General features: G+C 40.5%; 1 protein-coding gene across 2 annotated transcripts in view; it reads right to left on the bottom strand.

Moving 5' to 3' along the window:
• Positions 1–18,654, bottom strand: part of CASR (calcium sensing receptor) — a 74,237-nt gene extending 55,583 nt beyond the window's left edge. The window contains exon 1 of one of the 2 annotated variants that reach the window (XM_066175511.1): positions 18,638–18,654. The gene's annotated coding sequence lies outside the window, so the exon portion shown is untranslated. Of the gene's footprint in view, positions 1–18,256; positions 18,313–18,637 lie in introns of those variants that run through there. The other variant, XM_066175509.1, reaches the window with a different exon arrangement.
• Positions 18,655–26,794: the final 8,140 nt, after the last annotated feature.

The following is a 26,794-nucleotide window of genomic DNA, read 5'->3' on the forward strand; positions in this document are numbered from 1 at the left end:
CTTTCCCCTCTGAGTGGGAGTCCTATATCATCTCCAAGTAGAGTCTTCTTAAGCTGGAGCCAAAATTGCTCATCCAGCATTGAAGTCACAGAAGCACTCTATACTTGCCACCATGTAAAGGACAACCTATATCTATTGTAGTTCTCTGCCTTGGGGACTGTACAAAAAAGTCCTGTGTTTTTATTCATGCCTCGTATTAAAACTTCCAAGAATAGATATTTGGCTGATAAAAGTTCTAGAGGATCCTGCTGTAAATCAGAACACATCCTCACTGTTAACACTTTAAAAATCTGATTGGGCCTTGGTGTTCCTATTTACAGCACATCCCTATAAACATTTCCATCAACACAACAGCAGGTGCAGCAGACAGCATGGAGCAAGCATGGGCAGCCAGTGGGAGGAAAAGGAACTCAAGGATTTTCAGGCAACCTCTCATGCTTCCTTTGAAAAACTCACTGGAATAGTTCCTAATAACCTTTTACTCACGTTTCCTGCCTGCTTCTTATTACTATTTCTTACTAACTTGAAAAAAATGTGTTGAGGGGGGAATTGCTGAACCTGTCAAGAGGCCAGCAAAGATGATTTTAAAGTTTCTCAGTGCTCTAGTGGTAACACAAAAATTTCCCTGTGGGAGCTCAATCAGCTCAGCCACAGAATTGTTTTGATGGACTAGAAATTTTTAGTGCTTGCCTGCATCTGGTAATTGCCTGGGTACCAATACAGTGATGTAGTTACAATTACAATATTCAAGCAAAAGTGGCATCAGCCAGTAAGAGGGGGCTAGTTTCAACCAGGCTTGGAGCTTTAAACAGGACAAACTTTAATAATCATCATTCCCACTGACTGGTAGCGTAAAATCAAATGGGAAATGTAAATTAAAGTGTTAAGCTTATCCAAACATGGACCAAAAATGCACTTCCAGGCACAAAAATATTCACACTAAACCAGAAGCAGTCTGAAATAAACCCTTGCAATAAAAATACTAAAACCTCACTTCTTTGTAACATTGAAGAAAAGGAAAAGTAAAAACCATTAATAAATCCTAAGATTCCAAATATGCAGGGAATTTATGAGGGAGGTTTATAAGATCAAGGAAGTACTAAATAGTTAACAGAGGTAAAGTAACAAAAATGATACTTTTGTAAATAAAAAATGTGCCCGAGACTGGCCATGAGCCCATTGTTATATGCGGGTGATAAAACTGTAAATGACAATCCAAAAGAGGCGGAAATATCGAGGTAAACATTTTGTCCTTCGCATTGTTTTGTCCTTGGAATGAAGCTGTAGAAAGTATCATCCCATATTACGTCAGCCCAACAAAATTCACCGTAGGTAATAAAAGGAGATGTGAGACGAGATCTGCTAAAATTAAATGTTTTCAAATCAACAGGCCTGGAGTCTAACATAAACTAAATAAGGAGTTCTCCGAATCACTGGTGTTGATACTGAACAACTCATGGAAAAATGGGAAAATTTCAAAGGGTTAGAGAACTGCAAGTGTATGCAGTTATTAAATAACTACTAAAGAAGGAAGGCCCAGGAAATTACAGGCACCATAGCCCAATATCAGTCTGGGTACAATAATGTAATGAGTTAACCCAGCAGTCTTTCTAAAAACCAATGAGGATAAAATATTATTAATTTGAACCATATTTTTAAAAACCTCCACTGCTCTTTTTACGAAATTACGAACTAGATAAAGACAACTATATAGAGTACAACATGGACATGTACAAGGTATATGACTGACCAGATTAAAAGCTGCAATTAATAGATTCAAAACTGGTATATGGATTGATCTTGTAGGTTTCATTTAAGGGATGGTATCAATGAAAGGACAATTTTCTAAAGACACCACTCAGAGATCAATCTCATTCTGAACCTATTCCATAATTTTTAATCAGTCCTCTAGATTGTAAAATGAAGCCATGTTTGTTAAAAGCTGATATGAACACAAAAGCTAGCAGCAAAGAAGACAGTTTTAATATATGATTGATCACTAATGTTGGCATGTACAAAACTAAAGTCTCCCCTGGGCACCAGTGATTTTCTGTGCTGTGCTCAACATACTCATCTTCCTCGTGGCTCTGCATTGAAATAATGCCATAACTCAGTCTCATGTTTCAAGGCTTCTGTGGACAGCCTGCAGGAGGGAGAGGACTGCTCTTTTTTCTGATGCCCAATTTACCCACACACTCTAGGATGCTTGAAGGAAGACAAAGCTTCACTGATTGGCAGCAGCTAGACTGAGACCCTGAAAAAGTTGCACCAGTGTCCTGCTAGGACACAAAGGATCTATTTTTTCTTAAGTGCGTATGTTGGTCTAACTTGCTCACACACTGAGGGTCAAATTTAAAGTCAGATATGGAATTAGGAAGGAATTTTCCATCCCACAAAGACTGGCGAGGATCCCAAGTGCAACCAACTCACTGTTTTCTCTTTTTATCTCCCTAGACTTGTACAGGGAGATGCAAGTAACAAACCTAAACCCAGAGATTTAATAGACTTACAAGATCTTAAAATTAAAAAAAGGGACGTGTGTTTTCAAGAGACGCAATCACTGCATGACTCAGAGGCTTGATTCTCTTGAGTCAATGTGGGGCAGAAGGCATGCATAGTGTTTTGGTAAGGGAAGGGTATATGTGATGTATGTCTCACAACAGCTGTATTGAGAGCTTCTCTGGACACAACACAAGCCTCAGGGCATAAGGAGAGACAGTGTGTATAGATGGTGCTGTAGACGTGCTACTGTCATAAAATGAGAACAATGTGATACTGAATTCTGCTGCAGATCATCTAAACTTTGGCTATTAGATGTTTCACTTAGATGTTTCAGCTGTTCAGGGCAATCCTCCTAGAGTCCATGAATCCAAAATGACCAGAAAATCGGCTAAAAAGTAGCCACTAGTTCGAACTACTTCTGGTGTTGACAGATCAGCTTACTGACAAGGCAAGTGTTTCCTATAGTGTCAGCACAGTAAAAGTTGAAGTCTAGGTCACATGTATACTTGTCCCAAGCATAAACAAAAACCCTGATAACTTCCAGATCTAGAGCCCTTTTCCTGTGGGTGCTACTGTAGTGAAGCAGAACAAGCCTGGCTTGATGTTCAGATAGCACGCTAAACCTGCAGTGTTAGCAATGGTGTGATGCCTTGTTTTGACTTACACACTGAAGAGAGCAAAGACAAGGCCTCAAAAGGAGAAAAAATACAGATGAGCAAGAGGTTATTTCATTGATACCTCACTTTCTAGAGAGCTGCCCACACTCACAAAGGGAAAAGCAAACACTGAACCTGGAAATGCATTCTCAAACCCTCACTAAAGTGATGTCTGATTTTCTCTCGCTATAAACTGTACGGATTCAATACTCAAAATGTGCCCTTGTTAAGACCAAACCTACCAGATCTGTAGCCATCTAAAGAGCAATAGGTTACAAGGTGAAAGGGAATACTCTTAAAATTATCCATGGACCAATGGATCTCCCTTCCTACTATTGAAAAGACAGACCTAAGGTGTACCCCAGAAATGCACTTCAGCAAATCTGGATTTCTGTAAACTAGAAAACTCTACTAAAACAGCAGACTTGCCGTAAAAAAGCACCACCACAACAGTCAAGGCAATAAACATTACAAAGTCACAGGGAACAGCAAATTTTAAGCAAATCATTCAACCTGTTTGTTGTTGCTTACCTTGATTATGTCAGACAATATTATTAAAGAGTCTTGCTAGAGACTCCATGATATCACCTTTCCAAATTACAAAGGGTCAAGGCAGGCTGCTCCTAAAATTTCAGAAGACAGCATATTCCCCTCTTTCGCTATCTACAATTATACAAAGCTGAAGACAACAATTTCAAACTAAACAAAGCACCCCCCTCCGGGTCCTTCTGCAAGGAGTCAAGGAGAGTACAAAACCACCATTAGCATTTGTAACCTCTTTCTGAGCTAAACCCATTAGCTACAGAAACACTGCAAACAGTAATAGGCGGCACTTCAGTAAACAACTACATCAGCAACATTTCAAGTGTTCACTGCATATGCCTAATTTCTTGCCACCTTAATTTCTTGCTCAGTCATTTACTTCTTGTGCAACGTTGAATACAGCAAAAAAAAAATCTCTGCTTCCCTAGCCAATGAATAGATAACAATTAGCTGTGACCACTTTTGCGGAGGATGAAGGATGTTGAGACTGAATAATTGTTCCTGAGCAAAATGAAAGAACACAATATTATTATATATAAAATTATGATAATGATCTGTGTACACCTCTCATAGCTTCTCTCCATGGATCTAAGACTTCCTAACAAACATTAAATTAATCCTTGCCACCACACTCTTGGAAGACAAATGATACTTTGCTACAATTTGTTTGCAAGTGGGAGAATGTAATGAACAGCTAATGCTTACGCATCTAATTTAAAAAAATGCTTTCACGATTTTATTTCTAAATGTTTATTTAATTTCCCAAAAGTGAAACTGAGAAGTGTACTGTTTCATGCCAGTCTCTCTCCACCCCTTCGGCTCTTTGAAGCCTTACAACATCAAGCCTGTAAATTCAATTTCTCTGTCTGGAGGCTCAGATCTAATAGCTCTGTCTGGAACATCAGTATCAAGGGAGCTTGTCTTCAGAGTTTAGAGGAAAACAGCAAAGAGCCTTCTGATGAGACAGAAAGAAAAATTATATTTTTTATTTTAGAGAGAGATTATTAAGAGGTGACAACTACAAGAACGTTTTACTTTTATTAGTAGCATCTCAGTATTACCATGTACACCAAAATTTATGTACAGACACAGAAAAAAAAAGGATGTACTCTCACCTATCTATAATTTGCCCAGGTTCTTTCTCCAGCAGAAATCACCACTGCTCATTTCAGAACAGGACACAATGAGCTGGGATAGTTAACCTCCCACCTCAGGTCCTACCATAATCTTCAACAATTTTAAGTTCTTTAAGCACCGAGGCAAAAGCACATCATGCTACTATCAGTGTCATCATTAGCAATGAATATTCTTACTGTTGAAACTTACATATATTCTTACATCATCACTTTTTCAAAACCCATTTTTGCAAGCCTGCTGTATTCTTGGGCCAGTAAATTTTCACTGGTGTTTAAATTTTCTGACATACTGACACACATAACAAGAGTGTTTTTAAAAATCCACACTGATTTTGTCTTCAGTCTGTTCTGACTGAAGGATGCAGCTGGGTAAGTTTCCCAACCATATTACTGCACACATGTTAAGACCATCAGGAAGAGTCAATGCTCAAACTGTACTCAGAAGACAAAAAATGAAGACTGCTCTGCTGAGATCCAAGAACCCAAATTCAACTCTTCCTTTTTCAAAGGTGAGCCATTTTTCAGCCAACTGTCCTTACCCAAGGTGTTTATCATGATACCTTCTACTGAGAACTATGAATCAGACATCACCATTGCTCATATTTTTGCATTTAGGTGATTAAGATTTCTGAATTTATAACATATGTTTATACGCAGGTATTTAATGTATTTATGTATTTAGAAACACATAAACCCTTCAGTGTGCCTTTGTGTGTCAGTCCATATGCTATCAGCCTAGTTGTTCCTATCAACTTTGCTGCATCTTCTGGGATCTAGTCATGTTGAATAAAGTTTGCATCATGGCAGCCCAACAAAACTTGCAGCTTTAAAACAACACTGTTTTTATGGAAAAAAATCCCAATGTCTCATTTGCAAGGGCAGAGATACCAAACCAGTGGGGTTACATAGTTGCATCACCTTAAGAGGTTCAGGCCTTGAGACAGGTTTCTGTTTAAGGACAATTTATTGTTAATGCATTTGACACATGTTGAAATGGATCAATCATTGCAGTTAGATCAGCTTTCCCTAAGCCAGAGTGTCTTATATAGACCTAAAAATATGCAGACCTTTAAATATAGATCTATTTCCAGGAGAGGTCCAGCAAAACACATTGTTGAATAAACACAGCCGCAGTGGTTGATAATAGGAAATTAAGAAATTACCTGAAAGTAAGAAATTCTCTATATAACTTCTATATGCTTCCACAACTTGATTTACGTGATTTCAGTTTCTCTGTCAAATCCTACCCTCACTTCTTCTTTGGAGCAGTATAATCCACAATTTCCTCAGTCTCCTCTTCCCTATTCCCAGAGAAACACAAGCATCTGCTGTTTTGTTTGTGAACATGCTGGAAGTCTGCTCAGATTCCTGGTCTCAAGGTCTCAAAAACTTGTGTTTTAACCTGGGCTGAAGAACACATATCTCACCTGCAGAGCATCAACCTCCAAACATGCTTTTGCCAATGGTCAGACCACACAGCAAGAGGATCAAATCAAACTTGCAGTGTGGGATGGTATGACAATAGGAAATGTAGGGAAAATGCACAGCCCCAGAAGTCAGGAGCTGGATTAAAAGAGGACGTAGCTTTGAACAAAGGTTCAAACTCTGCTCTAATTTTTGAGTGCAAAAGAGATGTCCAGACAAAAAACACTTGATGAGCTTCCTTTCTCTTGATATTGTGTGATCTTAAAAGGATCCAACAGTCATGCACATGCTTTCTGATTTCCAAACTAGTAACAATTTGAGACCATGGAATAGCTAATATTACTTGAAGAACTGCAAACTAAATTGACTCCCAATGTAAATTTCTAAACAAATAATAAAATCTGTGTAAAGCTAATCAAAATTTCAGGACCTGCTTTCAATTTTACCTATGTTTCTTTTGTAAATACCTGATTACTTATGCATGATTAAATCACACTGTAGCCAGAGAGCAGGAGTTTTTCCTCAAAATACAACTGAACCTCAGTGATTATTTTGCCATTTTATATAAATGAGTTGAAATAACTTCTGTCGTGGAAACACATGACCTAGGACAGAACTGAAGAAAAAACTAGCTCAGCTTCACAACACGAGCTCAAGTCTTTACTGCTCTATTCATCCATTTTTTTTCATTTTTCATCTCAGTATAGAATGAACGAGAATGACCTTTTGATTTTTCAATTGAGATTCACTTAATCACATAATCTGTGTTTACACAGTCATAGAGTATTCCTAGAATAATATCATGTCAAGCAGCTGTTACTGTAGTTTCATATGTATCAATGTAGAGTCATGGAGCATGCAGAATATTTCTGAGAAAATGGTCCAAGAAGATAGTGTAAGAAGGACAGCTCAGTTTTCAGTCTTCAGAGGAACCTCAAGATCCTCTTTCTTTAGGCATTTAGGAAAAACAGAGGTATAGTGAGTAAGAATAAGGTTTGAAATCTGATATACTTATGAATTTTGTTCAGAATGAGGACATCTGTATATTTTTAAATGTAATTATTACTCTTAACCATTTAAGTTGTACTCTAAACATACACCATGTTAAACAGATGTCAGGCCTGCACAGACTTTACAAATGAAATAAACTGTGGGAGAGAGGTTTATTTTTTGCCTCTTCACAATTTACACAATCAATGCAGATAAGGATTTTATTGCTTTAATAATAAAAATTTAAGATAGCTGAAAGCAATGAATCTAAGCATCTGTTACCACCCATAGTTTAAACAGTTGACAGAGAAGAGACTTTGTGCGGCAGCAAACAATTACACAGAAGTAAATGTTGCTGTACAAGTCATGCCAAGGTTCTCCAACTGTTCTTGGCATAAGACCAGCAAAGGTGAAACAAAAATAGCTTTATGTCATCCTTGCAGTTGCCCAAATCTAGTAACATACAGAGAGGCCAGCCCCAGTCCCGCATGCCACAGTGTAGCTACAGGATTGCTCTGCCTATCACCCATTTGCCTGTGGTTCCAGCAGGGTATTTGATAACTGAGGACCACAGGGAGAAGGTGAACTTTGATTCTCACAGGTGTTTTCCCAAGGCACAGGAAACATGAAGTGACCTGGCTGGCACCAAGGCAATAGGTCTCTGGATTTCAGAAACAGCTCAACTGAAAAACTCTCCTCTGTGAACTTTTTTGGATGAAACAATGCCATAATATTAACTTAGAGCACTTTAATTTAAAGTGGGCTAAGTACACAGGCAAGACAGGCAGAGAGCACAGGCAAGGCAACTGAGAGTAGCTCAAGGAGGCCTTGGGGTGTTGGTGAATGGAAATGTGCACTTCAGCCCATAAAACCAACCACATCCTGGCTGGCAACCAGGTCAAGGGAGGTGATTCTCTCTCTCTACTCCACTTTCATGAGACCTTACCTGGAGTGCTGCATCCAGCTCTGGGGGCCCCTGACATAAGCCTGGAAAAGAGAAGTCTGAGGGACACCATATGGCAGCCTTCCAGTAAAAAAATGGCTACAAGACAGCTGGAGAGGGATTTTTTACAGGGGGCTATAGTGACCATACGAGAGGTGATGGTCTTAAACTGAAACAGGTTTAGATTAGATATTAGGGAAAAATTCTTCCCTGTGAGGGTAGTGAGACAATGGAACATGTTTCCCAGAAAAGCTGATGGGATGCCCCATCACTGGAAGTATTTGAGGCCAGGCTGGACGGGACTCTGAGAAACCCGATGTGATAGAAGGTGTCCCTGTCCATGCCAGGGAGGTCGGAATGGAATGACCTTTAAGCCTTCTTTCAACCCAAATAATTCTATGATCCCACAGGTCATTGTGTTCAATTTCTATCAGCCCACAGCACTGAAAGGAAAAGATAAGAGCCATGAGTTATCAAACCCTACTGCCAGCTCTTTTAGTGAAATCATGTTCTCTTAATTAAGAAATATAGGTCTCATAATCCCTTTCCCCAACAGGATGTGAGCTCTTGCTCATCTAAAAAACTTAACCTAGGAAGGACTTGTGCATTGTTAGGTATACAGCAGCACTGCTGTATTACATGCTTAACTAAGAATTATGAACTCTCTTTCTTTCCTAGTTGTAAGGTTATTAGATACCTGAATAATTTTTACTGCTTTGCTTCTGAAGAGGGGTGTAATATTAATATGAGCATCACAGAGATACATTGACTGGCAATTACTGTCTCAAGCCAGAGAAAAACCATCAAAAGAAAAGAAGAAAAATGGACGAATCCCAGTGAGGAACAAAATATTTAGGCTTTTACATGTTTCATATGCTTATCAAAAATTCCTCCTTTCAATCTCTGGGCCTGGAAATCAGATCATTTCTCAATATTGAATGTAAGTTGCCATCTAAACCTATATTTAGATCAAGGATAAGAATATGAGCGTAAGTATCCAACAACAGAAATCTGAACCTGAAAATTACAGCTGTGCATTTTTTCTACTTTAATAATCCTTGATACAAGATGGGAAGTCATTACACTGCAATTAGACTTTTTAAAAGCTCTTTCAGATCTTTGGATGAAACACAGTATCTCAATGCCAAGCTGTTGTCAACATTTTTACTGTCTGGAATTGCATGTTTAAAACACTATCAAGTCAACCTCTGGTATTTCTGAGACAGCTATTTCAATGTGTTTTGATTTACTACAAAAGACCTTTCAAACAAGGCCATACAATGTGGAGTTGTTTCAAACACTGCCTACAATAACAAAATCTTAATAATCCACATGTGTTGCGTGCAAGTGTACTTCTAATTTACAAGATGTTGCTGTTTTTAATGGACATCGCTCCAAACCTACCTGCCAGTTTGCAAATTACTAACAGCAATAGGAAATTGTGAGGACAAACTGCACCCTCGGTGTCACCTACAGTCTTCTGCCTCCCACAGGTTGTTGGCAGAACCGTCAACAATTCTCAGTTACACGTCAGTAATTCTTTGGGCAAGGTACACAAAGAGAGAGGATACAAATTGTTGTGTCAGCTCTGCCTGTTTTGCAATGTTAATAGAAATGTTAATAGAAATTAGCACCAAGCTTTGTTTTAGAATTTAATAATTGCAGCTATTGCCCTGATAAACATCACAAAAGATGTATTGAGTAAGAAAACGAGACTGGTACAAATCCCCTCCCAGAATAAGATTTTCACTTAAAAACCTGCAAATATTAACAATGTCATGGCACTGCTTGTAGGAAAGATATTTTGGCAAAACTCTAAAAGTTTCAGGAAATGTAAGTATTTTCAGAGTAAGTAATTTACACTCTTTTGATATAGTGGGATTAAAATAATCTGTTCCTCTATAATAATCTTTGTCAATGGTCTCTTCTTGCAGGATGTCATTTGTATTTTCAGTGTCACCTGCCAGGCACTGTCACCAACATAAAGGTTCTTAGAAATACAATCATCTGCAGCTATAACTAACAATAGTCCTTACCTAGAATCAAGAAAAATTAAGTGTTATGCCTCAGTGTCAGCGGCAGGCAATAAGTCTATTTCTACAAATACATTTTGATGTACAATGCAAGAAATGAATTATTAGGGGAGAAATAAAATAGGCATTATATAGGGAAAACATCTCATTCTCATACAAACAGGGAGCACTCAGCCTCACAGTCCCTTGTTTCACCTTGTTGACCCTGTTCACTCCAACAGGCATGGTGTTTTTCCCACGTTACCCTTAGGCAGGTCTGTAAGACAGCAGACAGTACCAGCTCTCTGCCTGCCTCAATTGCCACCCCACTGCTGCCTCTTGTCAGGTATCCCCATGTACTCCAGACCCTCTCACTGCTGCTGGTTTCAGTGCTAAGCCTGCAGCATCTCTCATTTCACTGTGCTGCCAGCTGTGGTGCTGATTATAAAATATCAGACATGTCCTACTTCAGCTAGAGCAATTCCAGTTTGACAAGGAGGAGAAAATGGCTGGATCCAGACTCCTACATTCACACCTTCAGCTCTACCACTGCACACAGGAAATCCAACAGTATGGAGATCCACTGCACTTCTCTTCATATTGTACATCTATGACAACAATGAGAATGCATGGATATTTCTGATTGTACTGAGTTCTTTTCCATTAAGAGTGTCCAATTTTTCTTGTCCCTCACAAAATGCCTCAGTTTACCAACTGAAAACTGAAATAGACTCTATGGAAGCAATGAAAACAACTAAAGCAAAACAACTACCTAGTACTTAATCTATTTCATTCTGGCTATTTCCAGTATATGGTGACAGATCATGTCTGTGTCAGATTCCAGCCACAGAGTTCTTGATGCACCCTTGGTAAGAGCACAATCTTAGCAAAAATGTACCTGTGACTTTGGTGATCAGACACCACATAGTTTCATTTGAACCTCAGTTTTCAATTTAAACTAAACACCTCTGCCTTCCATGGCTGTGAACCAAAACTTCAGTGCTTAAGTAGAGTAAAACAAACAGAGCAAGCATTGCAGAAGCTCCAGAAGAGGAAGAGGTTGTAGTTACTAACACTGAGGAGCTAAAGCTCAGGTCCTCGAATGTTCTTGAGATACTCCTCACCCTCTTAAGCCACAAAGAATTTTCCGCCCCCAGAAGTGTGATCCAGCTGCTACTTAAGCCTGGAGGATTGGGATCTCATCTCTGCAAGCCAGTACACTGACACTGCATCCTACACCACTTTGTGGACAGACACTGCTCAAATCTCTCAGCTGAAAGTTCCCAGGCAGAGTATTCCAAGTATGTGATAGAACTGTGGAGGAGCAAGGGTAAAGGCCTGCTTAAGATTAAGCTCAGCTTTCTGACTGACTGATGTTTTCGAAGGCTTTGGTATGAAAATGGACATGACACATCAGAGACCATTAACTATGTAAACACTGCGTCTTAAGAAATGAAAGCAGTAGTGATTGTACCCTAGCTAGCTGCTGAAATTACTCAACCCAGAACTATGCTGGGAAGTAAAAGAAACACAATATGCTATCAATGTGTTTGTTAAAGACAGAAGTCTAAATGACATGAAGAATTCATGTTTATGCACGTGCATATATATATATTCACACATCACTGATGATATTTATGTTTGTAACTTCATTACAATGCTTTAGGCAAGGATATCATATGAAGTAATGTACTGAAAAGACATCGTGGCACAAAAAGTGAAACCTATTTCTGTTGTTTAGAAACCAGACTTTTTTACTCAGTTTGTCACTCACTAACTGGATCCAGCCCCTTCAATCACTAATACATAAACCAGGAGAATTACAATTGCCGCCCTAAGGTGAGATAAGGATATAAGCAGACTCCCTAAAATAATAAACACAGGCAGCAGAAGATTTAGTATTACAGCTTGGTTTATAAATCTATGTGTTTTTCCCATACTGAAGGCCACCAAATGGAGGAAATTCATCAGTGGAGTATGACATTTTATAATTTGTGCAAGAATATGACAGTTTTACAAAATATATGGCTATGCAGAAGGCATAAAATATCTGTGGGATTTATATGTGGCATAGATTAGTTGTCCTTTGAGCAGACTGTTGTCTTTCCAACACAAAGTTCCTGTAAGGAACTACCTCCACAATTCAAAATACTTACAGAACACCCATACAGAAAGAATTGCATCTGGTGTAGAGTGTACTGCTTGGTGTTGTCTGGGTATAGCTTGGTTAAATTTCTCCTCAAAGGCTAAATGTAGACCATGTTCTCAGAGAGATCTGAAAACTGGATCTTTGCTGCAAGGCTTGGACAGCTGGCTTGCCCAGGGTTAGTCAAAAGGTCCTGGTGAGTACCAATTATGATAGGTTCAAAATATTTAAAAATATTTAAAAACTGGTCATCTCAGAAGCAACTACCATAGCAGAATGTCATACATGTGGATCCGTTCAGTCATGGCATCCCACCACAGGGTTTCAAGCAGTGTCAAAGAACTGAGCAGAAATGTGAATTGTGTGTAGCAAAGACAGCAGTGAGGTGAAAGCTGGAAGAAGACGGGAATAAGGAAAAAAAAACCCTGCCACAAGCACCTACTGTTGAGGCACTAGTCCAGACATTTAAACTTGCCTGCACTGTGCCTTGCTAGAATATCAGAGAAAACTGCAGCATCTGGCAGAGGTGACACAGGACCTGCCAAAGATCTACTCTGTGCACCTGAAATGGTACTCACTGAAAATTTTAAAGGTAGTTGAATCTTTCTGGGAAGATGAAAGGGTGCAAACAAAACTGTGTGACACCCAGGTCCCTAATCCATAAATTCACTGATGAACTCCATCACCACCAGACCTCAACCTCCCTTTTCCCTTGTCACTGTGGAGTTTTGTGCAATGGCCCACGTGAGCACACCCATGAGTGGATGGTTCCATGGAGCTCCTGAGTTTGGTGGACATTTTGACACTAACAGTGAGTGTGGGAGACACGTATCTGTTGTATTCACTGTAACAACCAATTTGCTCCCAACCCTTTTTGCTTCCATGTCTAGCTGGTACTAGAGGACCCAGGAATAATGGGGCCAAAGAAAATACCCCCACAGTATTACATTAATTCAACAGTCTTTAGAAATGCTCCTTTAGACAGGCAGCTCTTAAACAAATTTCACAAATAAAGCTTCATTAATGATGCCAGGCCATGGGTGAGCAGGAGGGTAGAAAAAACAGGAATGGGGAATGAACGTCTTCCTTTTCAGGAAGATTAGGGCTACAAGGTAAAAAGAAAGCACAGAGGACAGAAAGCAGAAAAGAGATGTTAGACAGTACTTTTTGGAGGAAAGGACAGCATCTGTTAAGCTCTGTCTTGAGGAGAAGACATGAAATCCAAAAATGAAGAATCTTTCATCTCCTTAACCTAATCTGCCTAAGACAACTTCAGCACTTTGTGGCAGGGACCAGTTCTCTTTTCTGTTTGCAGAGCATCCTGTAGACCAGTATTCTGGTTTATAACAAATTCTCTTAAGTGAAGACAAGTATCAGGTCAGGAGCCCCATTGCTTGCAAAACCCAGCAGACTCTGAACAGCGCAGTGGTGCTGGAAGGCCTTGCTGACTGAAGGCAGAAAGTCAGCAGAGCTGCTTACAGCAGGAATGATTTCTAGTGACACTTCAATATCACATTTTACTTTGGGTTGCTCCTAAATGTTCTGCTTCTTATAGTACTTATGAAAAGAACCCCCAAACTCCTAGTTTCTCAATGTTTTAATTCAAGATAACAAGTGTCCAAGAATATCAGCAGTCCAATAGGCAAAGAGAAGCATCGAAGCTCAAATTCTTTCAAGTAAAAGTGATCTTTCTGTAGATTAGTAGACCTAAATATAAGTTGATTATTCATGACACTCATCTGAAAAAAATCCTAAAATCAACTGTCTTAAATTTAATGATTTCCTGTGTATTTGGTTTGCACTGACAGGCTGGTGCATCTGTTATCGATCTTTTAAAGCTCCCAATTGCTATTTTCAAGTAGCAACTTTAATTAGGAAAAATTACTAAATGGATTCCGTCATTTAAGAAAGTGTTGAAGTGAATTTATTGTTACTCATTAGAGGTCACTTAACGTGTTTCTAACTTACTAAGATGAAATATATGGTTTTAGATGATGAATACTGTCACAAGTCACAAAAAAAGTGAATTTGTGCAAACTATTGCAGAAAAAAAAAAGTCCATCAAGGAATTCCGGTAGATACTAGCATGGACACCAAGATAACCTTTTTTAAACAGATGCCAACAGTTTAGTTGCAATATCACAGTATTCACATAACTTACCATTATTTTGGTTGTGAGATGTCTTTGTGTTGACTGACTTTTATCATTTATTTCAGAACTATGCGTGTACCTTCTGGCTGACTGACAGCTATGTAATAATTTTTTGAGAGGACTAAATTCCATTTCATGACTGGCTACAGGCTGTATCATAAATTCAAGACTCCTCACTCTTCACTGATCTCCCACAGATGCCAAAAGGAAGCTTGTACAGAGATCAAAGAAAGAATTTGGGCTCTGTGTAGTAAAATAAAACTTTCAGTTGTTATTTTTTACATCACATTCAGAACTGCTTACTGGAAAATGTTCCCTTTGCTAGGATCATTGCCACCCTTGCCTCCTGTCTCTTTTCCCTTCCCCATCCTTCTTTCTTTTGTCTTCCTTTTCTTCTCTTTGCATGTGTCATCACAGATTCCCATTCCCTGTGCACTGCTTTGGAATGGTCACTGTAACACACACAGTGCCACCACTAACCACAAGAACTTGCATTCTGACAACTCCTGAGGAGCACTGGTTCAAATCTCTCTCCAAACTGAGGACACAACACAATGTCCCTCACTTTCCCCTCAAGAGAATGTTGCATATTTATATCTGTGATGTCACAGCTGGGTTTAACATTTCCTTCCCCTTCCCTTCCCCCACCCAGTATTTTTCAAGAATCAAAAATCATGACCCAGGCACACACTAACCGCTTTACCCATATCAGACACCCAGGTGTTCTGTATCTCATCCACCAAACTATTCAGCACCAATTAGTCTCCATTCAAGGCAATGGAGGCAGAGGCAGGTTAATATGTCAGCCCCAAGTGCCTCAAATTAACTATTAATAAATAAAAATTAAAAGTTCAGTAGCATAAAGTTTTCCCTCCAACTCCAAAATGGATTTAGATCAGTAAAGCTGGTTTCAGACACAGGGGTTGTAATTATAAGGACCACATGAAGGCTGCAGATCAGAGAAGTGGTCAACCAACCCTATGCACCACAACAGTCAGTTGAATCGTCCTGAAAATGGAGGGGAAAATGATCAGATACTTTTGAAGCCTTCTGCTTTGCCTGTTCTCACATGTCAGCCATACCATAAAACAATGCAAAATTTTTTGCATGGAAATTCCAGTGTGCCTTAGAAACCCCTGTTTCTAACCAAGGTATTTCTAGCAAGACCCTTTGAGGTAAAGTTCTTACCCTCACTTTTTTGAAACCAGAAAACTGAAAGAAAATGGTTGGTCTGAGGTCAGTGTCCAAGCCCAGAACAGATTCTGGAATGGTCTTTACAAATGAGTCACTAGATCATGTTGTCTTCACCATCATTTCATGTAGGCATGAAGAGATTATAATCTCTCATGTTTTGTGAGCTGGGCTGTTCATCTCACCTAACTTTCTCAGCTAAAAAAAAAAAAAAAAAAAGTGCTTACATGGAATTAGCCTTGAAACATCAGCAGAGAAAATTTTGGTACTAACGCTACCACCTCTCTGTCAATGTCCTCCCTCAGTCTACTTGGTGTCAATAATATTCTCAAAATTGTTGGCGCGAATTAGTGCAGGTAAAGAATTCTGCACTCTTGCAGTTAATAAGTGACTGAGAAAGGCTGTCAATTTATGCAGAAGAGGCTGTTTGCAACCAACAATAGATGCAACAGCTTGCAACCAACATGCAGATGGAATGAGAATGAACTGAAAAGGTCCCCTTGTCTCACACGACATTTCTGCTCATAATTCAGAAGATAATCCTAATAATCTTATCAAATAAAAAGAAAATATTGAAGTTTGAGAATGGTAGAAAGGGTGTCAGGCTGACAGACCTGGGATGTGAATTCTCCCACTGAGCCATACGGTTTAGTACAGGAGGTAGCTGTTCAACCTTTTCTGTCAATATTGGTCTATTGACAATTTGAGAACGATGTCAAAATTTTTCCTGCATGTCATCCACTCCATCACTAGCCTTTCTGAGAAGTTAAGGGTAGGACACTCCAGTGTCAAATACTGTAATGAGATTTGACACACACACTTGGGCACAGAGTTAGGATCAACCTAATAATTTTATAGATGTCTCCAAATATCAGCCTTGTCCTGTCCTAGAACAAAAGAAATACTTTGGGCTGCTTTGTGTGGTTTCTAGTCACTAGCCTGCCATAATCAATCCTCTTTAAAAATAATTACATTTCAACAACTTCAATTACATCAATTAAATGCAAACTAGACTTTGGAATAGTATTTCATCTGAACAGCCAGCACCACTGCTCAGTTAAACACATTCCCAGTAATCATCCAACTAATTTTTCCACTCTTACAGCTAGAAAAGATGTAAGAATTTGGTCTTCACAACACTGGGATCGATGGCCAGACCCCAGTGAATGCACAGAGCACAGAAACAGATTTGGTTCTTGGGGCTGAAACTTCTATTTCTCATTGCAAATAGAGCTTAATCCTGCAGTGTGGTGAGGGGAGAAGCATAGAACAGTAAGGGAAAAAAGTGCATAACTGCTCAGCCTCAGACTAAATCAAGAACAGGAGTTAAGGTCTCTAATTTCCACAGTTAGCATAAGCACTTTCAGGAGCACTACAGCGCCTGGGAAATAGCCTTAGCAACGCCTCACTGATACTCCCCTGACCTTGCGCCTCCCAGCACATCCTCTCTGCGTTTACGCCGGATAGTGAAACTCGAGTAGGACGCAAAAAAAGTCCCAACTGTGATAGAGACGCTACTCAAGGGGGAAATCGGGAAAAGCCTGCAAAGTCACTCCCCTCCATGATACATGATCAAACAGGAGAACTGGCCATGGCTGGGAGATGAAGGGCTACTAGCCCCCTCCTCTGCTCCTCTGAATCCAGCCCAGAGTGTCCAACAGGGTTAATCTAGTTTGCACCATGACTGCACAGAAAGGCACACAAAGGTGGTTTTGGGAAGTAGAGCCCGAGAGGGAGCAGGAAGGCGGTGCAAAATGGACCACCTGTTTCAAGTAGGAAAAAAAAAATCAGTAAAAAGGGAAACACTTCAAACAAATACGAAAATAATTTTAAGTATCATATCCTATATCTGCATAAGTAAAAGTGAAGATTTTAAGGGCAGATTCAGGACTTGTCAAAAACTCCCTTCAGACATATGGTGAAATTTGTTTTGAATAGTGCTAAGGCTTCAGAAACTCCTAATTGTGGTATAAATCGGTTTCCAGGGTCCTGCTATTAGCCGCTTTCTGTCAGGATCAACGAGGTGATTTTTTTCCCAGCGCGTGTGATTTCAGTAAAACAACTTGTTGCTCTTTAAAGTTTTGTTATGAATTACTGTTCTTCTTCCCCTCAATATTATTTCTACATAACTTGAGCCAGAGAAAACATCTCAGAGCTCTACGGAAATTTCTCCTTTCGCCTGATCCTACATATATCAGAAACCACCCTGCCCAAGATTTGGGGAGGGGAGGCGGAGGGGTCCCTCCGTGGAATTACGTCTGCATCTGGCATGGCCGGCGGGGCTCAGCCTGAAGTGCCCCCGGCCCCCTGTCGCCCTCAGTTCTCACCGCACCCCGCCTGGCCAGGGGCTCTGCTTCTCCAAGTTTCTGCACCCCAAAGCCAGACCCGGCGCCGCGCAGCGCTGCCCGCCCGTCAGACCCCGCGGGCTGCGCCCCGTCCGTCGCTCCCCCGTGTGCCCCCAGCGCGGGCGGGCTGGTCCCGGCGGGAGCGCTGCCCGCCCCAGCCCCGCTCCCATCCCGGGCGCGCACCCACCTGCCCCGCGGGCCCGCGCCCCGCTCACCTCGTCCCGCCGCCGGGGCTGCTCCTGCCGCCACCAGCTCCTGCCCTCACTCCGGCGCTGGGCAGGGCGGCGGCAGCAGCATCCCCCGCCGGCCCCCCAGCTGCTGCGGCGGCACTTGCAGCCTCACGGGAACCGGCGGCGAGGGGAGGAGGGGGTGGGGGAGAGAGAAACCCCTGGCCAGGGCCCCGTCCCAGCCCTCCCCGCCGCCTCCGGCACCCGGGCCCGCTCCCACGGGCCACGCAAGGCGGGGCGGGCGGCGGCGACCGCGGGGACCCGCCCGGGCGCTCCTCGCTCCGCGCCGCCCCGCGCTGCCCCGCAGGTAGAGGCGGCGCCGGGCGGGCACCGCGCGTACCGGCCCGGAGGCGCAGGGAAGTCGGATACCTCTCCATAAGCCTCCCTGCAGCCGGGCTTCGGGGCGCTGACCCTGCGGTTCCCCGTGCAGCGGCGCTCGACAGGTTGGCACTCGGGTACTTAACCCTGAAGCAGGACGCTGCTGTAGGGAAGAAATAATAATAATAATAATAATAATAATAATAATAATAATAATAATAATAATAATAATAATAATCATAATCATAATAATAATAATCATCATCATCATCATCATCATCATCATCATCATCATCATCATCATCGCTTGCTCGGTTTTCTTTTCAAGATTGGGGTCTTCTTCCAGCTCACAATGAAAAAGTCTGACCTTCCAGTTTATGCTGTTCCTTGGTACCTGAAGCTTACACAGTAGACAGCAGGGACCTGTATTTCTTGAAGACAAAAATCTTCAGTTTGCTGTGTACAGTTAAATTTTGGTGTGGTTATACAGATTTTTACCGCTACAGATCTGCTATACCCACCAGTTGATTTTGATCTTAGGAATTGAAATGTAGAGAACAAAATGCTTTCATTATTATGTGGTAGCACTTACATTATTACACTGCTTTTCAAGTCCAAAAATCTTTCAACACTGTTTGAGAGCAACAGTCTTTTGGGATCATTATAGTTTGTATTTGAAAACTCTTAGCCTCATAAAATGCTTCTTTTAAAGAAAAGTAGCATACGGCCCTATACACAGGCTCTGGTGCCTCTAAGATCCAGCCTTAGAGGTTTGGATCTGTCCTGAGCATAGAGTTTTCCTTTGCCAAATAATAGCAACAAAAATGTTGTTAGAGTTGCAATATACTGGTGAGAGTGACACTTAGAATGCATTAAAAGTGTGTTGTATTTTTACCTTGAGTAGGTGAAAGAGACCTTTATTTCTGATGGAGGTCCATGAAACCTAACTTTAGTAAATGTATAGTCTATGTATTATTGCAGAATCACCCACAGACCTGAAGTCACTTATGTACTCAAATAGCATTTCATGTATTAGGATACAGCTAATTTAGCTAAATAATTGGTTTTCCTTTCCTACTTCTACTGCAGTACATTAATTTTTCAAGAAATAGATCATCATCCTTTTGATAGTTAATACAGTATAATTGCACAACCATAATAAAATGCTAGCAAATGCTTTTCCGATTAAAAAAAAAAATTAAAAAACTACTGGTGCCAGAGGTGAAAAAATAGCTTTCTTAATTCTTAATCTTGCTTAACTGGAGATGGTTCCAGATAGAAATTCAGAGAATTCCCCCTTAATGTTGTATTAAACTTTGATTTACAACGCCAAGAAAACTTAACACTTACTTCCCTGCAGCAGCCAAAAGTCTTAATGTTTCAAATCCTAAATCAAAATAAAATTTTGTTTGAAGAAACAGTACAGATTTCTTTGTACACCAAGTATTTGGATTCGGGCTCTTCAGGGCTATGTTGTAACATGGCAATAAAACAAAAAAAAAATTTTAAGGCTGTTCTCTTGTTATGAAGAAACTTGAGGAGAACAGGAAGTTGGTTTTTTAAAATAATCATGTAATTGTGGGACAGAGATAGAAAAGATGAAAGAAAACCTTTAGAATGATAAACTCCAAACTTCTTCCACGAAACTTGTAAATCAGGTACTGCTATATTCACTGTTGCACTACCCCCTCATAGCCAACTATGCTATTTATGCCACAGGGGTTTTTGTGGCCCAGTACTTCATGCATGGCTGTATCAAATAAAAGACAGCGTAACAAAGTTTTATTTATTAATTTCTCTCAATATTAATCGTTGCTCCCCATTATCTGCAACTTCATCACGTTGTGATAACTTCTTCCACCATGACAATAGCAACCAAACAAAAACTGTTTCCAGCAATAAAAATCAGACTAGGAAGAGGCAGCAGGACAAGCCCACTGGGACAGTCTTTGATCTTGCTGGACAACTCTTTGGCATCTAGAACTCAGCAACACAAGCCAAGGCAGTAGGATGACATCCATTCAGGGCCCTTGTATTTGAGCCTATGCAGTATGGCAGGCATTCTTCCTCTTTCTCACCTAGAGAGTTCAAGCAGATCATACCAGAACGCACTTTATCAGGGCACCCTCAGATCCCAGTGTTTTGGGGAGCCCAGCCAGGAGGCAGAAGGCTCAGTTCTTTCCATTTCTAAGCAGATTTAAGCCCATATCTCTCACTTAGTGAGGAAATAGCCTAAACAGCTGACCACAGAGCATTCCAGAGGAAGAATTACCTATGCTGCCCTTTTCAAACCCATGTTATCCATAATTTTGATTCACATGGCTTTATTTTATTTTGAATTAGGTGGGAGGAAAAAGAAAGAGTAAGCTACTTACACCAGGGAAATACTACCCTTCTGAGTCCTGTGCTAATGACAGTTATTGTAGGTTTGACTCTATTCCCTTTTCAGATGAAGCTGACATTTTTAATAGAGACTCTGGACCCAAGTCAGTTTTAGTAGTGACACGATTTGGAAGTCCTTACATCTCAGCTTCTCTCTGTCTTTGCCACATAGAACAAACATGTAAAATACAGCATAAAAATTACAAGTAAAATCCAAACACTTTAAAAAAAAATTATTTCCTTCTCTATTGCAATACTAAACAGCATCAGTAGCTCAGTGATACAATGCTTGTAAAACTATGAAACCAACAAATACTGAGGATCACTTCTACTTCAAAGGCACATTTGAGGGCAAAAGGAAAAGGAATACACAGAACTACTGAACCTTAGCTCCTTTGAAACTACAAGTCAAGCCTACCTTTGAATATTTCCTGGAAATATCACAAGCCATTAAAGAAGGAAAAGCTGGGAAGGGCCCACGTGGAATATCAGACCTAAGGATAAAGGAGAGAAAAGCTGAGGTGGCAAGAGATATCTCTGACTTCCATGATAGTGTGGTCACCTCTACTGCACTGTGACCTTCAGGGTTTGATCTCATTGTCAGGCCAGTCTTCCAAGTTGCAGCAGGTCCCTTGTGATGGAAAGACACCTGCAGTGTCAGTGGACAGATTCTTCAGGGAGCTACCAAGGGGGTCTCACAGAACAGGGAGAGAATTCAGAAAGACAGAAGGATGCCCAGAAACAGCTACTTTCCTCTTGTAAGAGTGTCACTGTAGAGACATGACACACCGTGCTACGTAGCAAAACTTCTCATTTATTTGCTATGTGTTCCCTTTTTATACATTTCTAAACAAAGTGTGCACTTAAATGATTGGCTAATTAAAACAGCTCATCGTGTTCATTGGTACAAAGCAATTAACATCAATATATTTGGCAAGCATTCATGAAAAAATCTAAAGGCGCATATTCATTTCTATTTCTTTAACTACAAAACTGCAAAACTGCAAATATCCTTTTAATTGTCTTTTTTATCGGTTCTGATACTGACGACCTTGTCTTCTTCCTTTCATTGGTATACATGAATCTTATCAACTCCTTCTTCTGCTAACTCAGTCATTTGGCTCACAGACCCACTGTCAGCCCCCCCTAGATAAGAGTTTTGTTTGACTGAAAAGGCTGCTATAGTTTTCAGCTGCATCTCATCAGATGCCCAGGTGCAGTAGCAACTCAGTCCAAAGCATATTGGGAGAGAAGATGGCAGCTGCTGGAAAGGACTCTTGGAAGAGATTATTGATAGGAGTTGCATCTGTAATCAGCTGGACCTACCAAGGATTTATGTATATATTGAGCAGAACTAAGGCAGATAGAGTCTCATGGTCCATCTTTTAGGGCAAATTATGCCAGCCGATGATTCTTTTGATGATGTCTCTGATGATTCCTGATCAGGAATAATGGATCTGTTGGATGGTATTGCACAGCCATCTTACATGGCTCTGTGAATGGTTTTCTCTATTCCAAGTTAATTTCCTAGTGAGTAGCCAGAGTAGGAAATGTGCAGATGCCATGAGGTGATGGAGTCTCACAAACATGAGGGGAGTGCCGAGGTCCTGTGTTGATGTGAGCATGGCAGGTGACAGCTTGTAAGATGAAGCACTGAAGGCTCCTCATTGCATACAGGCATTTTGTTCATTGATTGTCTCTAGGTGTGAAGGACAAACGAATTCCACACAGGCATTTTCGTGCAGAAACTCTTCAGAGGGGCAACTTTTCCCATCATCTGGACAAAAATGTAGGCCACCTCCCAAACAGAACTTTTGCAACTTTCAGGTCAAGTCTCTCAAGTCAGGCAGCACTCCAAAAGGTCTTGGAAAGCTGCTTGATTCACCTAGTCCTTGCAAGGAGTATGAACTGGTGCTGGGACAGGCTCCCTATTCTTGTAAGTTAGCCTCTTCCAGCTTATCTGTGTCCCTTATCCAGGCTGTGCCTGTGGCTGGGGAAGAAGAAAGTGCCAGGAAGGAGATATAAAGGCTAGATGTCAAGGTGCAAAGTCAAAAGGGATAACTGGAAAGTTTAATGTTCCTTCTGACAAAACTTCCTGAGGATGCAGCTGCTGTTTGTCAGAGGTATACTTCATACAGTGGATGTGGATATAAGTGCCTTGAGCCAGCTGCTGGGAAGCTGAAGCCCAAATCTGAGCCAAATTACTCATGGCTGAGTCTTTTTCCCAAGGCCTGGCATGCTGAAGAGAATTATATAATGAGGCCTAAACCAGGATCTCCATTGTTATGTTCTGGAGCATAAGTTCAGGGAAGTATGTGACCAGGAGAATGACAAAGTCTGCCTCAACTTCTTAAACCACTTTTATTGCAAAGAAAAGAAGCTAGACAGATAGTTTGAAGACTGACAGCCCAGAAGGCTGAGGTCTTCTTTCCATTGTACAAACTGAGCACCACAGGCTAGGCATATCCCTGTCTCCCTCTACCTTAGAATATTCCTCAGTTTCAGCTTGTACTGGAAAAAAGACTTTATTAAAACCTTCCTCTCTGCTGGCACTGGTGAGTACTCAGAAGAAACATGCAAGATGAGTTTTTATAGGGATTCAGAGAAAATTTGAGCTGCTAGGTTGTGAAGGAAATGCTGGAGAGAGACTGAGACTGTTAGAGGGGTGTGCTTTGGCTGTGTAGATGTGGCTATATCACTGTCTAGTGGCTGTCCCATGGAACACAAGTCCCCATGCTGCAGCTAGACTTGGTGGATACAGCACGTGCTCAAATAATGAGTTCTATGTTTTTTAAGCCAAAAATTTTTCTCCCCCTGCTGAGGAACATGAAGTTTGTGTATCTGCAACACATGGATCCCTTACAGAGTAGATTTGCTCTTGAAGGAGAGTTTATGTTGTTTTGGTCAGTGCAGGAATGAAGAAAGGAATCAGCTTTAGGTTACGAAATGCTTAAGGATTAGATTGGTATTGCACTACCCAAAATGAAATCAACTGATCCAACTAGGAGTGAAACATAAACAAGGCAAAATCTGAATTAAAAGCTGCTAGAGGGAGACAGCACTCAGTGTGCATTGGATAAAACCAGCAGCCCTGTGGACTGAGAACAATCCAACAACAACTCCAGCCCAGCTCCACAAATGTTATTGAACAAGTCTCATGAAGGTGTGTCCTATGTGAATTAGCCTTAAACAAAGAGGACTAAAAATCTCAAGCCTGTTCCTTCTTCCTCCCTGCTGTCTTGGTTTAAAAAGTTGAAAAGTCATGATTAAATTGGCTGCACTTGTTATTTAATATGTTTTATTTAGTTTGTATCTATGATTTTTTAAAATATTTATCATATTGCTAAAGAATGGTGACTGTTTTCATAGAAACTGGAGATGGAAGAGACCCAATAAGTTCACATCCAGTCCATCCCCCCTGCTGCTGCTGCAGAGTTGTTCTGCATGTACATTTTCCAGGACCACCTCCAAACTAATTTTGAAATGTTCTACTTTCTTGGCAAGGGTCTGTGCTCCTCATGTACAGGTCTGGAAGTAGCTGGTGATGCCCATTCTTATATATCCTTCATTCCTTTCCCCCTTCATCTTCTTTATTCTCCCATTTTCTTTACTCCTTTCCCTCTTCATCTTACTTGTTCTTATATTCCTTTTTCGGGCACAGGCAATTCTTATTTGGTTATCCTTAAATGTTTCTTCGCCCTCCTTAGATTCTTTAAAAGGATCTGCGCAGTTGGGCAGGGTTACTCTGGCAGATGCAAGCAGCCCAAGCAATATCATTTGAGCAGTTATTTGTTGAGCAACCCTACCCTGGAATATCCTGTCCTGGGGAGTATGAAAAACCAAAACAAAATCTCCAAGGCATTTGCTGAATATCAAAGCAGAAGCACACAGAGAACATTGGCCCTCTACTAAACACAGCCAAGCACACTCTTCTTAAAATCCTATTCTGTTATAACTCTTCAGCAAGGAATTTTCTGCTAAAGATATTACTTATAACTATTGCAATTCCTTTGTTTATTACCCAGTCCCTATGTTGGTTTGATCTACAGGTCACACTTGGCTTACTTGGGGCAGCTTAGTGAGCTGGCTGTTTTCCCTCATGACAGTCATCTTGTGCTTCAGGAGCTAGCCATGGATAAAATAACAGTTTCACGTCCACATTTTATGATTGCAAAGAAAACTTTCCACATGTGATCCAGACAAAATGGATGTGGTGATACCTGCACCAGGAAGCTGCCAGCTTCAAAAAATAGTCCAAGAGGTAGAACTCACTTTTCTCATTTCAGCTCTAGAGCCTGTTAACAACTATCTAAGAATCAGTGTGGTTAACAATGTGTCTGTTTGATCATAAATTTAGAGAAACTGATGTGAAAAAACAGGCCACTGAGGATGAAGCTTTCCAGCATGAGCACAATAACTGAAGGCAAAATTTACTAATGTCTGGCTGTCTGCTCTTCTTAATCAGGCTCCTCCTGTATTCTCTGATCTTTCTTTGGTCAATTTCGTTTTGCTTGTTTTGTTGTTGTCTAGGGCTTGTTTGTTTGTTTGTTTGTTTGTTTTCCTCTGATGTCAGTTCACTGTTTTCCTTTATTTTCACATCTTTATTTCTTCTCTGTATTTCCATCATTTGGTTCAGGTCAGCTACAGAAAACACCTGCACACATTGCCCTGTTGTTTTTACCTTAGGTTGAAGCACAAAAGCAGCACATTGGCCTGAGGAAATAGTGATTTTTAAGTCTGCAGATCTGTAAACGTTATTCCCTTTATGTTAGTCTGGAGTTAGTGAAATGTTTGGATGGAAAATCATCAAAGCTGACCTCAGAGGAGGCTTCCAAACATCTCTTCAGCACAAACAACCTAGGCAAAAGTTATACTATAGGATTACAAACAATCACAGAAATCAGAAACACATTGAAATCAGAAGACTTTTTGAAGTTTCAGGAGTGTTTTCCCTCATATATTTAGAAGGGCTTTTGGAGCACCTATATGTACATGCTGAAAATTTTCAAGGTGAAAACTGAACTGTAAGCGCTCATTTATTCTTGGGAAGCCTCTTGATCATCTCTCGTTTCCCACAGCTCCTTAGCTCCCATCCTTTCTATTCTGCTGCTCTTCTATCAAGAGAATGAGTCACAGAAGTGCTGCATTTCAGCCAGATTTCTAGCCATATGTACATCTGCTTGCTTTTTTGAGTTACTCTCCCAGCTCCTTTCTCTTGTAATTTCTATTTCTTTTTTTGAGTTGCACATACTATCTGCCCCAAAACTGTAGCATTCCCAGAGAATTTGCACTTTGAATAATAAACAGCCTTGTAAGAACAGAAGAATCTTAATTAGCTCACACACTAACTATAATCTTAAAATGTGATTTATTTAAACAGTCAGCGCTGTTTCATGTGATTGCAGATGTGAGCAGATTTTGACAGATTGGCAGGGTGTGGGTTTTGTGTTTGATTTTGGTCAGTTCAGGTATTATGTACCTTGACAGACAGTAACAGATGAATCTTAAGTTCAGCTGCTGCCATGGTTAATTATTCTTGATGATGAAAATTACTAGCTATATTTCTCTACAATTTTTGTAAGTCAGAGTTTTTACTCTAGTAAAGACTGAATGCTAATGCACTGTTCTACATAAATCACAGAGATCTGCCTTTCTACAAATTAGTTACTGTCTCCTATTGTTACCTAATAACAATAGACATGAAGAACGGGTGGAGTGAGCAGTGATGTAAAGCAGATCCTTTAGGATACTTACTGTATAACACATAACAGGAGGTGACTCAAAGTATAAGGCCCCATCAAAAGATCTGAACAGCTTTATGAAGGT

Source organism: Chamaea fasciata, unplaced genomic scaffold (genome assembly GCF_029207755.1).
Source record: "Chamaea fasciata isolate MVZ Bird 193981 ecotype frontalis unplaced genomic scaffold, bChaFas1.0.hap1 SCAF_2, whole genome shotgun sequence".
In the NCBI taxonomy this organism is placed as follows: Eukaryota; Metazoa; Chordata; class Aves; order Passeriformes; family Sylviidae; genus Chamaea; species Chamaea fasciata.